General features: G+C 42.5%; 1 protein-coding gene across 3 annotated transcripts in view; it reads right to left on the reverse strand.

The window, feature by feature from the left end:
- NUMB (NUMB endocytic adaptor protein) overlaps positions 1-15,463 on the reverse strand; it is a 162,386-nt gene extending 146,923 nt beyond the window's left edge. For all 3 annotated transcript variants that reach the window (XM_089686876.1, XM_089686877.1, XM_089686875.1), the window contains exon 1: positions 15,327-15,463. The gene's annotated coding sequence lies outside the window, so the exon portion shown is untranslated. The remainder of the gene's footprint in view (positions 1-15,326) is intronic.
- Between the last annotated feature and the right edge of the window lie 520 nt (positions 15,464-15,983).

Here is a 15,983-nt window from a genome sequence, read left to right on the forward strand (position 1 = left end):
CACCAATTGGAGAAAAAGCAGCAGCCACTGGACAAGCTAAAAGACTCAAAGGAAAAAAATAAAAAGACAAACTATGTATAATGGGATAGAAGAAAAATAATGTATACAAATTATTGCCCGTGTAAATGAGGCCTTAGTGCCTTTTTTCTGGTGATGTGCATTTCAGATCTATAACCACCTATACACCCGAAGAGTCATAGCAGGTCTACAGAGTATCTATAACACATCTAAACACTAAACAAATATTTAATATTTCAGTTTGCCAGTCATCAGGTGAGGTGGCTGCATCTGTCTTTTTTCAGGCTCCACCTTTCCCCCTATTTTCACTTGACAATGCAGTTAGTAACATGCTTCCTATTCTACAGTGATAACACTCATTCACTGTACAGTATCAGCAGAACTTCTTCTGATTTGGGCTACAGAACACCTCATCCCCTCAACACAAGGGGATGGGGTTTTGTAGTTAACAGAGGTGAAGTAGACAGATACCCTAATAATGTTAGAGATAACACTGCAGAAATCACAGGACACCACTACGTCTGGCAAGATCAATGAGTATTTTTGTACTTATCGAGAACTATTTTCTATGGCATATTTAATAGGCCAAAGGGAGCAAATAAGAAGAGATCATTGTTAGGTTTTACATACATTTTAATTTTGCCTTCTGAAAAATAAAATAAAAAAAATTGGCACTTTTTTTTCTGTACACTGGATGTGTTAGGGCAGACAACTTGTTCAACTAAGAAGTAAAAAAACCTGGAGGGATAGAAATTTTGGTCTATGTATACAACCTTTGGGTTGCAATTTCAAGAGGGATCTCACTATAAGGGCTCCATGTACACTGCAGCTGTTCAGCATTTATTTCAGCAGCCCCTGGACTCTCCCTAATGTTTTCCTATGTGTCCATGTACACAGTCATTTACAGTCATTTTTTTGAATGCAGAAAACTTGCGTTCATCAGATTTTATCAGCATTTCAAACTCAAAACACTTATAAACCCAGCTAACCGCATCTATAGGCATTTGCAATTTTTTTTGTTTTAACTCTTCCATTTCCAGATGCTGTCCGGAGCCTTTTTCCATCATGAAAAATACATGCAGTGTTTTCCTGGTACTCAAATGGACCTGGCACACCATACTTTGAGGTTTTGCATGAAACAAAAATATGTTAGACACCGCTGCAATAATTTCTGCACAGAAATTAGCTGGAACACATCCAAAACACCACAACAAAAAAAATATATAAGACAGTTAATCTCAACAAATACTGCTCTCTCTGCTTCTGCTCTCTCTATTTCTCTCAAAATGTCTGACAGTTAATTTTTTACTGTTTTTCAGGGCATTTTGGAAGGTCTCCTGAGGTTCTTAAAAAACGCTAAACATGTATGCAAACACGGCTAAACAGACTTTTTTTAATCTACGTTTTCCAACAGTCAGTTTCCATCATTCAGAAGTGTCCTGTGTACATGGGGTCTTAGGCCTGTTGTACACAGGACTTTTCCCCAACGCTCCTAGAAGCCAGCAGCATTTTTGCAGGAAAAAAACATCCAAAAAAAAAAAAAACAACATCTGACACTTGTAAGAGTATCTAACGCTTTTACAAGCATTTATTAGAGTTGTGCAGGCATCAAACGCTTAGGCGTTAATTCATTTAGTGTCCAGAATAAATAATTTATTCTGGCAACTGAAATGAATTAACACTCAAGCATTAACACCCATTTACAAATATTAAGTATTTTTTCTGCCTAAACTTTGCTGCTCCTGGATGCACTGGCAGAGGATTTTTCCTGTCTCTAAAATCTGCCACAAAATACTGCTAAAAGTCTGTGTGTGCATGGACATATAGGCTAACACGGAGGGGAGTTTAGAGAAGGGGGGGGGGAATGGCCAGTGTGCATGAGGCCTACATGTTTCTGGAATTCATATTAATAGATATGATATCCAAGCTGCAGTAGAACATTAAAAAGATACTTTATACAGAACCTGGCTTCAGGCTTGCTGGCCTAGGCAGACAAGCACAATTCTTGTAGAATTTGGGTTTCTCATCTTTCCTAACAGGCTGTATGAAGGCCAAAAGGCCTACCATATGGGAGGGTGTTATCCATTATATCATGGGAGGTTGTTATCCATATCGATCTATTAATATGGACACCATTACATTTTATTGCAAGATCCCCCATCCAATGCTAATTACAAGGTTTCATACACAGACCAAAGCCTTTAATCTTAGGGGTTTTTTGTTGTTGTTTGAAAAAACGTCATCTGTCCCAACATATGCAGTGTACACTTACCAAATGTGCCAAACATGCAGTATAGTATTGTCTGCATGCTTTGATTTTTTTTTCCCTCAAAACTGAAATCCAGACATCCATAAAACTCCAACGCCCCCCACATTCCCACAGAAAGAGTCCCATAGCTTGTTTAGGGGGATACTTGCCTTACTCCTCACTCCCCCAGCGACTGGCACTAGTCCCTGCTTTCCTTTGGTCCTAGGATGTGAATGCCTTACTCCCCAATAAAAAAAATAAAAAAAAATGTTCTAACTGTTGCAGTGGGCTACCCTATGTGTGGGACTGTAGCTTATGCACCTTTTTTTGAGCTCCCCCCCCCCCATGGGGTGTCATTAATAAATTGTGACAAATGTTTCTTGGGCATCTTGTAAACGCACAAAATTAACGTTTCGTGACAGAATGCAAAAAAAAAAAAAAAATCCTCTGGATCAACTGTGGGTGTAGGATAATTTTTTTTAATGGCTGAACTGGATGGAGTTTTGTCTTTTTCAGCCAGACTAACTATGTAACTATGTGTACAGGCACATAGATACACTGACAGGTCTGCAGGAGACCTGCATGGCACCAGCAATCTGCGGATAGCTTGTGCAATACTTTTCAGGCTCCAGAAAAAAAATAAATGCACATTGTTTTATCCAAAAAAAAAAAAAAAAGTGCATTTATAATTTTTTGTAAAAAGGTGAACATATCCTTTAAGATATCCATGGCATTCAAAAGGCAAGCAATAGTACCTGCTGCAAATCTGTGTGCAATAAAGAGTCCTTCCAACAACTTATCACTCCTAAAAGGAAGAGTTACTCATCTGATCGATGCCGGAAAAACTTCTACTGAGCCAAGATTGGGCAACACACTGCCATCTTAAGTCCTGCAATTTCTTAAACTCATTGCTGCCAAAAAGACAATCTGGGAAGTTTATGTCAGCATAATGAGACAGCCACACAATAAAATTATATTTTCTTCCTCTTCAACCAGGACAGAATACAGTATAAAAATGTATATATGAAATGGCTTACTGAAGACTTGATATTGTTTTCTTTATAGCTGGAAAACCCTGCTAAACATTATATAAAATCATTTAAAGAGAAGACCTGTAATTTCACAAAGATACTTTTAATATAGTATTAAAAACAATAGTTCAGGGCTCGACCAAGTCGCCATAGCGATGAGAAATTGCATCTTGGCACCACCATAAGGCAGCACAGTCAGTAAAATGCCCCTTCGCCAGGGCTGGATTAACGTAGGAGGCCATGGAGCTGAAGCTCCAGGGGCCCCCCTTAATATAGGCCCAGGGGCAGACTGACCAATTGGGCACTGCACGGGGACCCTGGGGGCATTGTCATGGAGAGTGGCAGTGGTGCGGGACAGCAAAGGCCTCGGAGTGTGGGCAGGAAAGTAGCACTCAGCTTCAGGTACCATCTCCACAGGGCGAGCGGGCGACCCTTGAGATGGAGGCTGTAGGGAAGGTGAACAGCGAGGATGACAGGGACTGATAGCCCGGGAGTGAGAAAAACTCTGAAAATGCGAGCAACAGCAGGAACAACATCCCCAGCGCCTCCCAGAGCCTGGAACCCCTAGACTTCTTTAACCCCCTCTCCGCTCCAAGGCCTGGAGAACAGGCTGACCGGGGGTCTGGAAAACGAGGACAGGTAGGAAGCGCAGGCAACCAGGAACCATTCCATCACATAGATCTGCTGGAAGGAGCAGAGAACCTCCTGTCCTGCCCACTGCTGGCCATCATGAACATCCTCTGTTGGCATAGAAGGTACGGTCCTGAGCATCTCGCACACCTTCCCGAAGACAAGGACTCAGTCATGGGGGCAAAGGAGGGACTGCAAACAGGGACAGGGATAGTCCTCTAGAGCAGTCTCTCACCCCGTCTCTCTCACCTTCCCTCATTCTCACCCCACTGATAGGTGCCTCATGCTGCTTTTCCCTCCCCTCTTTGAGATTTGCTGTCTACAGACTGTAAAAGCCATTACAAAATAAAATTCAGTGTGGATTCACACATGTGCGGTGCAGAGCGAAGCTCAGGTTTCACAGCCACCTGACAGTAGTTGGTCAGCGGTTTAAGATCTTGATTTTATCCTGTTTACAGCTCATGACATGTGCAGTTTAGAAACGGTTCCCATAGAAGTCAATATCCTGTAATCCACACCTGAACTGGACCACACTGCTCAGAAACCATACAGGACTCTTTTTCAATCTGCACTGCCAGTGCACCGGACATATGAGAACAGGCACCATAGGATGCAATGCTATTTCCTATGTCATGCGAATTGGATGAAGTTTAAACCACATCCAATCCACATATATGTAAACCAGCACTTACAGCTAAAAAAAAAAAAAAATGTAATAAATTACAGAGCTGCATCAGTGTGTGCCTCGATATCAGTCTGGATTTCAGCTAAATGAGCCCTAACAAGATATGTTTTTTCTTTTACCCCTCTAGCATTTTGGTTTTAGATGCACATTCAATTTCTTCAGGACGCCAAATAAAAAAACAAACAAAAAACAAAAAAACCCACACACAAACATGTAAACCCAGCATTTTGTACTCTTGACATGTGCCTGCTGTACCATGTACTTGTATGAAAAAAGTATCCGGTTCTCTTTGTATTACTTCCTTTGTGTGACATCCCTGGTGTTCCTGCCAGTTCCTCTACTTCCCTAATAAGCCCTGGTTTGCACTAATGCAGTGCAGGAAACGCAGCGAACCCTGCGCGTTTCCCGCAACGCATTGCAATCGTTCAGCATCCATGCAATCTGATACAGGTGTCAATGTTAATGTCAATTAACACCCCAAAAGAGATCACAAAACGCAGTGTGATTACTAGAATTTGTATCACATAAGTGTTCACACCAATGCGATGAGAATCAGGTGTCGGTTATAAAAAAAAAAAAAGGGTCCTGCACCTTTTTAGTGCGGATGCAATGCGATCTGAGCCATACAAAATGTATGGCTCAAATGGCATTGCACAGATATCACATGTGGTTTCAACAGGAATGCAGTGCAGGTCCTGTGCGAATCATATACGATGTGCAGCACTGCATTAGTGTGAACCAGGGCTAAAAACTAACCACACTAGGCACAAGAGCACAGTGCAGTCAGTTCTCTAGCTATGCTACAGCCATTCACTCTGAAGATCAGTATACTGCAGTTTCTCCTCCCCTAGCTCTTATGCAGCTGGGAACAGAGGGTATGTGATCACTTATTTAAAAAAAAATTATAAACATTTATTTCCCCCCCCCCTCATATATATATATATATATATATATATATATATATATATATATATATATCTATACAAAGTGCTTTGCCTTTCATTTTAGAAGGCGAGGGTTTACATGTACTTAATTCAGTAATTTTACCAGTTCCTAAGGAAAACCATTCCACCAGCTACTAGCACAATGCCAGAGGACATAAAACATAGGCAGTTAAAATGTGTGGCAGGCACTTATTTAAAAGCTGGGACACCAATCATAAGTGCTCTTTAATGCGACCTATACATTACAAAATAATGTTCTTATCCCTGTAGCCTACAATCCAGTTAAACAAGGAAAGGAGAAAGCACAGAAATTGACAGCATGAACATACCTGGTTGTACTGCTTTTCTAATCCAGAACATGAAAGATGAGTATCATTTTAGGGCTCATACACAAATGATCAGACTCACACACCAGCAGCACTCAGATTGCTCAGACAGTTGTCTGCAGGTTTTTTCTATAAACCACAAGCTTACAGATAAGGAAGCAAAAAATATGTCATTCCAAAAGTGCAACATTACCACCTAAATGCTGATTCACAATTGTGCACATTTTAACATGACTTGAGTCAACGCAGAATTACATAAGGGAAATCACATTATATTCAAAGCAAACACAAATCAAATCAGCACAGTGCCATTCTGTAAAAGGTTCCTGTGCTACTTGGGTGGGATTTATAGTGCAACATGGCCCCACAGAATACATAAAAACATTGCCAAGTCGCACTGTAAATTGCAACAATATTGCATCAAAGTAGTAGGAACCGTGCCTAGGTGCCAATTCATCCATACAATGTATCTGTTTATACTCGTATGCACATAAGGGATTCATCTGTCTATGGCGACCTCTCACCTTTTTACCCCAGAGCAATCCTTGGAATATTTCCCTGGTCTTGGGGAACCCCTTCTAAAAAGAATTTTTCCTAAAGTTTGCAGTACATCAGAACGATCACTAAATTGTAGAACCCTTCAAATTTAAGAATATGGCTCAGCTAGAACATTTCACACCCAGGACAGATCATTTCTACATCCCCTGCTCTGTATAACAGCTTTAGTAATAAATGTAAATTAAATAACAGGCGATAAATGTAGTCAGCAAAAACTGTGGAGTCCCCCAACATGAACTGTCATTGTAGAACTACCTAGATTCATTGCTGGACAGTATAGGTAGAAAGATAAGAGTTCCCATCACTCAAGGAACTCCTAGCAATCTCAGGGAGAACCCTAGTTGAGAATGGCTGGTCTACAACATAGACCAGTAGTTGTCGGTTTACAGGGTACAGGAGGTCTTGAATGGGCACTAAACAATATCCTTACTCTCCAAAATGAATCCATATACAACACAAATTAAAAAGGTCCTGTAATTTAATTTTCACTATATCATTTCTTACTGTGTTTTCTCCCTACTTCATCCTCCATTCCAAAGGCATGCTGGTAGGTGAATTAGATCCAGTCTAAATCATCCCTAGTATGTGTATGTGAGTTAGGGACCTTAAATTGTGCGCTCCTTGAGGGTTAGGGACTGATGTGAATGTAATATCTCTGCAAAAATTGACGGCGCTATACAAGTCCCTGTAATAAATAAATTAGCTCCGGAAACTCCTTTTCCCCCTCATTTACATGTGTTTATACTGAGCAGTGCATGTTACTTGCGGTCATGTGCACTGCTCTACACTTCGTCCCATATCCCTAGTCCAACTACTTGGGAGTGAGCAAGAGAGGGTGGCTACATTCCTACATACAGTGGGACCATGGGGAATTAACGAAGCCACCCTCTAACATGAAGTTAGATCAAAGGAAAAAGTAAAAGCGGAATTTGTAGATTTGGGAGGAGGCTGAGTGCAACAGAAGGTACTGAGTTAAAGCGGAGTTCCAGCTGAAAAAATAAAAAAATAAAGGTCAGCAGCTACAAAAACTGTAGCTGCTGACCTTTAAAATACAGCCACTTACCTGTCCCTCAGTCCAGTGGTGTCCTCACCACAGCTGGTTTCACCGGCCGTCTTCTCTCCCTGGAGCCGGCACCTTTAGTATGGGTACCCGGCTGTGACTGCGTATGCGCGAGAAGTGCTGCGCTTTGTAAATGGCCTCGTAGTCTTCTGGGACCTGTCACGTGTCCCAAAAGACTACGGGGAGGGATGGGGGCATGGGAGGACAACTTCCGCTTCCGATCGCCTTGGCAACCGCAGCAGAAGTGGGAACCTGTCAAATTTGGGTACCTGCGCCCCCCCCCCCCTTTGGGGCAAAGCATTGAAGAGGAAATTCCCCTTTTGGGTGGAGCTCCGCTTTAAGTATACACACTGGAATAGCATTTTTTTTTTTTTTTTTTTTTAAAACCAGAGTTTAGTGTCAATTCAAACTTTGGCTCCTGACGTCACTAAGGGGACACATGCAATATTCAGTATACATAATGCTATGGATGACAGCCAGAAGTGACAGACTTTACTAGAGGAAACAATCAGGTCAAATTTATACTGGAAGCAGAACTTTCTACTCCTCTGAAATGCATTCACAGCACATCACTTTTTAGAGGCATTTGAAGGGCGTGAGGAGGCAATCGGGTGGATTTAGTAAAGGCTTACAGACTGTACGCCTTGTGAGTGCAGTTGCTCCAGAGCTTAGTAAATGAGATAAAGCTTCACTGAACAAAGACTATCCAATCACATGCAAGGAAAATAACAAAACAGCATTTTGCTTGAACATGATTTGATGGAAGTCAGCAGAGGTTCCCCTCATTCACTAAGCTCACTAGGACATGCAAAGAGCTCAGTCCTTATTAAATCAACTTCATAGTATCGCCTCCCCACTGCCCGTTAAACCCTGCAAATCCCACACCCCCATCCTGCAGCCGCACGCATTGCATGCAGTAGGGTCACAGCCCCATTTGCTTGAATGAGTTGTGGTTAGCAGCCGTACTGGACATCAAATGTGTTACAGTATAATTTTTGCTACGGCATATTTACAACCACATCCACCTGCCTTTTCCTCTTAAAAGGGAAAAGGGGTTGTAAATCTGCAGCTCAAATGCCTTTTTTTACCATCCCCCCCAATCTCCAGTGCAAAACCCTGACTGAGGACGTTACAAGCGTGGCCTGGGGTTGGAAACAATCGGCAAGACTCAGATTGGGGAAACATTACAAGAAGCTGCTAGAGATCACATCCATTACAAATCAGTGCTCCCAGCACCAACTGCTGGGGTCCAAAGAGCAAGTATCACAGGGCTGCAGGTTAGGCATCAGCAGAGTGTGCACAGCACATAAAACATCAAGCTTTAACTACTGAGAGATGCAATGTATTTTTCCTTGCGTTTCACGTGTCGCAGCATAGGGCATCACATTCATTAGCATGGGCACCCCCTTCACAAGGAAAAAAAAAAAAAAAAAAAAAAAAAAAACTAAAAAAAGTAGCTAATGTACCTTGTACCTTTTTTTATGCCATTGAGCCATGCGTGTTCTGCATTCCACTTTTTTGTGCATTTTAATGTGGAACTGCTACCCACATTTGGGGTGCTACTAAGACATAATGTCACTGCAAGTGGGTTGCGGAAAACGCAGGCAGAAATGCGCAATTCTGCCACATTCTTGGAATGCTCAGGTGTGAATGCAGCCTCAAGCAAAGATGAAACCATAATGAGTAGACTTTACTACTTCAGGTTACATGAATTTGAAAACTACTTTCTCTGCTGTGTAATTTTAAGAACTACAAGAGATGCATTGTATTAGGAGGAAACATATTCCACTCATCCTTTGTGTACCATGTGAGCCAACACAGAGCTTTCTGTACAGATAAATGCAGAATTCAATATGGCTAACACCCCACAGCACCGCAACATTGCACTGCTCTGAGATCACAAAAACAGCATTTCCCAACATAAACAATTTACAAGTGTGGCAAAACTGGGAAAACCCCATGCCCCACCTAAAAAAATAATATTCCTATCACCTGTCCATGGATTACACAACACTAGTTAAAAAAAAAAAAAAACACAATACATTACTCCAGGAAGACAGGAGCAGGCAGTCATACCTCAAGCACCAAGGTGACAGCAACCTGTGCCCAGCTTCATCACAGCCTCCAAAACCAGCTAGAGCCGCGTACAACAAGGGACAATGGGCTCAATTCACAGAGCTAAAGTATAACCCAACGCAAAACTTTTATTTATTTTTATTAAAATTAAGGACAGAATGGAGAAGGATTAGAACAACTCTAAGGTTTTCATTGCTGTATGTGTTACAAAGATTCGCCCTCTCGTTTTGTCCTGTTTACAGTTATCAAGAATGAAAGAAGATCCCAAATTTTCAGATGTCACTAGAAGAGGAATAAAGGAGAAATATTCCAATAGGGACATTAGTTCTGGTGACAACCACAGATCCCCTCACTTTGGGGGGATTTCCTCTGTTTTGGCTAGGAGACCAGAAGTGACGGGGTTACAACGCTCCCGTACTCTATCCAAAAAGAAAAACTATGGTTTTGCCTTTAGTTCTACTTTAACACAAAGTTATTAAAGCAGAACTAAACTTGACTACAACTGAGCAGACAATGCTTTATTGCAGAATAATCCTGCTGGTCTCTTCTGCAATAACACTGACCTCATTGAACTGCTCCCAGTGGTTAGTAAATTGTAATACAAAGTTCACTGGTCAGTAGTTTGTAATGTCAAGTTTAGTGATTGGTAGATTGTAATGCAGAGTGCGAATCTCCAGGATACTTTCAGCAAGTATTACACTATGAGGGCATCCTCTCTCCTTTTGGTTCCCATGAGTGTATAGGACACCCAATGTTAAGAATATGGCTGGAAGGAAGGATCGATAAGCGTTAGGAAGGCAAAAGGAAAGAAATATCCACCACCAGATAAAGCGCAGTCTGAGTATTGCAAAAGCAGGGGTCCATCAAATCTTTTGAGCGTTGTCACTACGGGGTCACTATAAGAAGAGCACCTTTCAAGAGCACTTTTTAAAGAGCACTGTCCACTTTATCAAGCTTTTTGAGCATAGAGCTCTTTAAGAAGAATATGCACACATATTATGAATAGAAAGTTTGTTTTTTTTTTTAAAGGTTCACTTGGACATTCGGAAGGACACTGTTTATCAAGTCACTGTTGAGCACTGTTTCATCTATGCCGATGACAGATCTGTGTACTAGCCCGTTGTCAGTACCATGTGACCAATCACAGCAGGTGACATGAAGGTTGTAAACAATGGATGGCTTCCTCTCATGCCATCCATTGTAAACAATTGTGTCACTAGCTGTGATTGGTCACAGTGATCACATGCACAGACTGGGCCAATCACAGCCCAACTATGTCATGTGCTTAGATGCGGATCACAGCTAATCACAACAAAAAAATCCCAAATGAATCGATTTCAGTTAAATGCTTGCTTATAGCAAAGAAATTATTTGCTATAAGCAATCATACGGTGTAAAAAGAAAAAAAAATAAATAAATACTGACCACTTCCCCAAACTAGTACAATGTTACTATGGTAACATTATACTAATTTGGTCATAGTGTAATATAAAAAAAAGAAAATAAAATTTAAAACAAAATGAAAAACATTTTTAAAAATTGTTTTTGTACTGTCACCAGTCAGTGTCTCTGATCACCGCCACACCAGCTATATAATGTTGATGTATGACGTATGTTTTTTTTTTGTTTTGTCAAAATATCTCAGACTGTCTACTTTGCAAAAGGGTGTCATTTGGGGGATATCTGTACTGTTCTGACATTTTTGGGCCTCAAGAAATAAGATTGACCGTTAGTACTTCTGGATTGATCAATTTTCAGATATATCCCATAGTTTGTGAACTCTATAACTTTCCTACAGACTAAATAAATACCGATTTGGGTTAATTTCACCAAAAAAATGTAGCAGAATACATCTTGGCCTAAATTTATGAAGAATTATTTATTTGCAAACTTTTAGAACAGAAACAAGCAAAATCGTGGGGGGGGTGCAAACTTTGTGTTTTTTTGTTAATTTAGCAAAGAATAAAAACCCCACTGGTGATTAAATACCACCAAAACAAAGCTCTAGTTGTGTGAGCAAAATCATAAAAATTTAGTTTTGGTAGAGTACTGCATGACTGTGCAATTGTCAAAGGGTGAGAGCGCGGAAAGCTGACAATTGGCCTGGGCAGGAAAGGGGTAGAAGTGCCCGGTATTGAAGTGGTTAAATACATTTTTTGTTTAATAACATCTTATCTTTGCATAGGCTATACCCCTCTAGTCCATCATGACTGCAGCTGCCAGACTCATCCACCTTACCAACCGGTCACCCCTTTTTGCCAGTCCCTCCACTGGCTCCCATTCACGCAATTAATACAATTCAAGATACTTACAACAAAGCCATCCACAACTCAGCCCCCAGCTACATCACTAACCTGGTTTCAAAATACCAATCAAATCGTTCTTAATTCCTCGCAAGACCTCATTGCTCTCTAGCCCCCTTGTCACCTCCTCCTATGCTCGCCTCCAGGATTTCTCAAGAGCCGCTTCCATCCTCTGGAACTTCCTTCCCCAATGTGTCTGACTATCTCCATCTCTGTCCACTTTTAGACGATCCCTGTAAACGCATCTCTTCAGAGAGGTCTATCCTACCCCCACCTAACAACTGTACATATGGAGAAACAAAAACAAGGGCACACCGACCTAGTACATTATCATTTAAAATATTTATTGAAGAAATAAAGTAAGTATCATACTCACAATAGACATAAAAACACAACCATGTCAAACTGAACAAGATGTATGATCCAAACAACATCTGGGTCCATAAGATGGAACCCTGGATGACCAACTGGCTAACGCGTTTCGAGGACACAACCTCTTCCTCAGAGGTTGGCCACTCCTAATGTTGCTGTTATGGATTGGTTTCATTTTTGAATCCTTACAATGGTCTGTTTCACTTGCATGACAGCTCCTTTGAACGCATAATGTAGGTTCACAGCAATAGATTCCAAATGCAAATACCACACTTAGAATCAACTCCAGACCTTTTACCTGCTTAATTGATGAAGAAATAATGAAGGAGTAGCCCACACCTGGCCATGAAACACCTTTTGATTCAACTGTCCAATTACTTTTGGTCCCTTGAAAAAGGGGGGGATGGCTACTCTTAAGAACTGTAATCCCTAAACCCTTCCTCCAATTGGATGTACATACCCTCAGATTAAACCTGAGAGTGTGCACTTTCAGCCCATATTCATTATATAACTATAGCTTGAAGATGTTTTAGCAAATATCTGAAAAAAACTAAAATTGTTCCTGTGTCCAAATATATATGGACCTAACTGTATGAACAACCTCCATGGAAACCGTTTATTCCACCCGTCATCCGATCTGTGCTCCAAAAAACCCATACATTTGAACCGGGGTTTAAAGTGGAATTCCTGGCTAGATCTAACTAAGCTTAGATCTTCTCCCTGCCCCCCCCCCCCCCCCCCGTTTAACTCCTATCCAACTCCCCTGTAGAAAGAAGTTGATTCTACTGACCTATTCTCAGGATGCTCTGGTCACGTAATTGGCTCCCAGCAGCCGCCTTCAGGGGAGAGGAGAGATCGCCGACAACAGCTGCAGAGGTTGGGTGGTCACGTCACCCACAGACTTACCATGGGGCATTTGTCAGCTGTCAATCCTCTGCTGGAACCAATCATGTGAACAGACTGGAGATCTCTGAGACTAAATATGTATAAGCATCTTCCTTCTACAGGGGTGTTAGAAGGGGGTGGGGGCAGTTTTAGGCTTAGTTAGGTCTAGATTGGGGTTCCACTTTAAAAGCTGAATTTTACCCATAACAACTTGATGAAAAAAGTGTTCTTTGGCAAGGAGCATACATTACACATAATTATGCTACCAAATCAGTGTATGCTTTAAATTGCCTCCAGCTCTTCTTGCTAGAGGCTGCCATTTTGCTGAAGCCCTGAGCAGCAGTAAATCTTTAGGCTGTCAGCAGATTGGCTGCTACGATTTCAGAAAAGTACCTATTAGGGAACAACTGAGCATGTGCAAAGCAGAGTCAGGCAGTGTTATAAGTGGATTCTATACACTATAGGCAGTTATATAGCTATGCCTGCAAAAGGGGCCAGCATGAAGTGACCAAGCAGGACAAAGTAGAACTAAAGGCAAAACATGTTTTTTCGTTTTGGATGGAGTGGAGAGGGTCTAGAACCTCTGTCAAATTTTATTGCTGTCTGTGTCCCTATTAGGGAGATTCACTCTATTTGGTCTATTTACCATTATCATTGAAAGCGAAAGCAAAGGAAAATCTCAAATTTTGGTTTGTCCTCAGAAAAGTAATAGATGGGAAATCTTTCAATGGAGACACTAGTTTTGTTGACCTGGGGGTCCCCACTTAATTCCCTTAAAGTGTTACTAAACCCAGCACCCTGCATTCACTATATCTGCTCTCCCACATTACACAGAACATGGAAGTGCAATTATTTTAGTAAATATAAACTGCTAAATACCTTTTCTCATCAGCAGTATATAGCAGACTTGTGACTGCTATCAGTGTCTGATCAAGCACTGGTTAAAGCTTGTAGGAGGAGTTTTCAATTTGCTCTAGGAAGATGCAGAAACCCTGACCCTCTGTCTGGACCGGACCAATTGGCCCTGTGCTGATCACATGCAAAAAAAAAAAAAACACGAGCATGTGCAGTCTTGCCACTGCTGCTCTGTAGTATGACAGATGGATTGGGGGCAGCGGAAGAAGAGGATCAGAGAGGACAGGATCAAACATCCTTTTTACACAATCCAGAGGATTAACCCTTTAGGTTCCACAGTGAGTATAAAAAGCATGCTTTGCTGCATATACAGACTGATTTTACTGTTGTGGGTTTAGTAACACTTTAATGTGCAGGGATTTCCTCTCACTTCCTGTATGGGACAGGAAGTGAAATCTCCACAATCGGACAGACTGCAAAAAAACAAAACAAAATATGACAGGGGGTTATAACCCTCCCTTGCTCTATCCAAAATGAAGAAAGAAATGAAGTTTTGTCTCTAGTTCTACTTTAATTTTCTAACTACAGTTCCGCTGTAAGTCCAGGCTCACATCGGATTCCTTCAAATGTTTTTATGTCTCAGGTTTTTCACATCGGAGCGTTTTTGTTTTAGCCAATGGAAAGCTAGATATCAAAACGAACCAAAAAACCCCCCAAATAATCACGCACAGGCATGCGTTACGGGTTTTCCCAGCACACCCACTGCAGTTCCTGTGACCGATAACCCACGGGAGGCTCGTGTGACGCCGGAGTGGACGGCCACCATGCAATACAATGGGGACCCTCGTGTTGGATGTCAATAGGCTTCTAGAAGATGCCGGCACATCGCTCAGGTGTGAACTGAGCCTGAGGCTCCTCCATGTAGTCATGTGACCAATCAGCAGGTCTCTCCACGCTCAACTGAAAATAACTGTCACTTTGTGGACAATAGCGCTCCCTATGTGGGGTGTGAGGACAGTGCAGTGGGCCATTAATATTCAGAACAGTCCCAGTACATGGGGAGTGTGCCCTCCTACAGAGGACAGGCACTGACAATCTGCACACAGTCCGGCCAGTTCCTGGGGAAAGGGCAGTGTGCTCCTCCAGTGCTGCTCACCATCACTGATACACCCAGTAGGGAGGGAGGAGCCGACTCACGTGACACATTCCCCCGGGACTCGTCCTGAAGAAGTGCGCTGCTTCCCCCAGAGAGCCCCCCGCCAGTCACAGCCTCCTCTATGTGGACGGAACGTTCCCCAACAAACTGCACAGGCCGGGCGAAGAGCTCACACTCACCTGAAGGGCGGCGGCAGCGGCTCCTTCCTCCCAACCCCAGCCTGCAGCTCCACTTCCCAGGTCTCGCTTACCTGCCTGGGCACAACCTAACCCGACAGCTACCGCTGCTTACAACCGCCGAGTCACCACCCAACGAAAGTACCGCCCAAAAACAGCAACCGCTTCCCATTGGCTGACCGCCCCGCTTGTTTTGCAACACGTCCCACCTACCTCACGCCTCTTCTCTACCTACCGCCTCCCCGAGTAACCGTACCTATGCGCGCTGACTCCCGCCTACCTAGCTCGATCATTGGTCCGTCTTGTTGTACCGCGCTACGATTGGCTTACAGTACAAGCTAAGCGTGCGGTGATTGGTGGTAGCTAAGGGCTGTCAAAAGTTCGAAGAGGAGGGCATTTCCGCTGTGCTGGGTTAGGTTTGGTTGCGCCGTGGTTTATGATACACCCGCAGGAGGGCGGGGAACGAGTCCTCTGACTTGTGGAGCTGTTGGGTCAGGCGGACCAGATTCCCTCTTTCGCAATACTCAGTACAAGAAACCGAGTGACGTCAGGCGGATTCCTCGCTGGGCAATGCCGCGTGTGTGTGGAAAGTAACCGTAGTATGAGGTTCAGTCAGAAATATTCACCTCCTTCCACCTTAGTTCCGGCTATAGCGGGAAG

This window comes from Staurois parvus, unplaced genomic scaffold, assembly GCF_062004578.1.
Source record: "Staurois parvus isolate SC_StPar_1 unplaced genomic scaffold, SC_StPar_1.0 ptg000414l, whole genome shotgun sequence".
Classification (NCBI taxonomy): Eukaryota; Metazoa; Chordata; class Amphibia; order Anura; family Ranidae; genus Staurois; species Staurois parvus.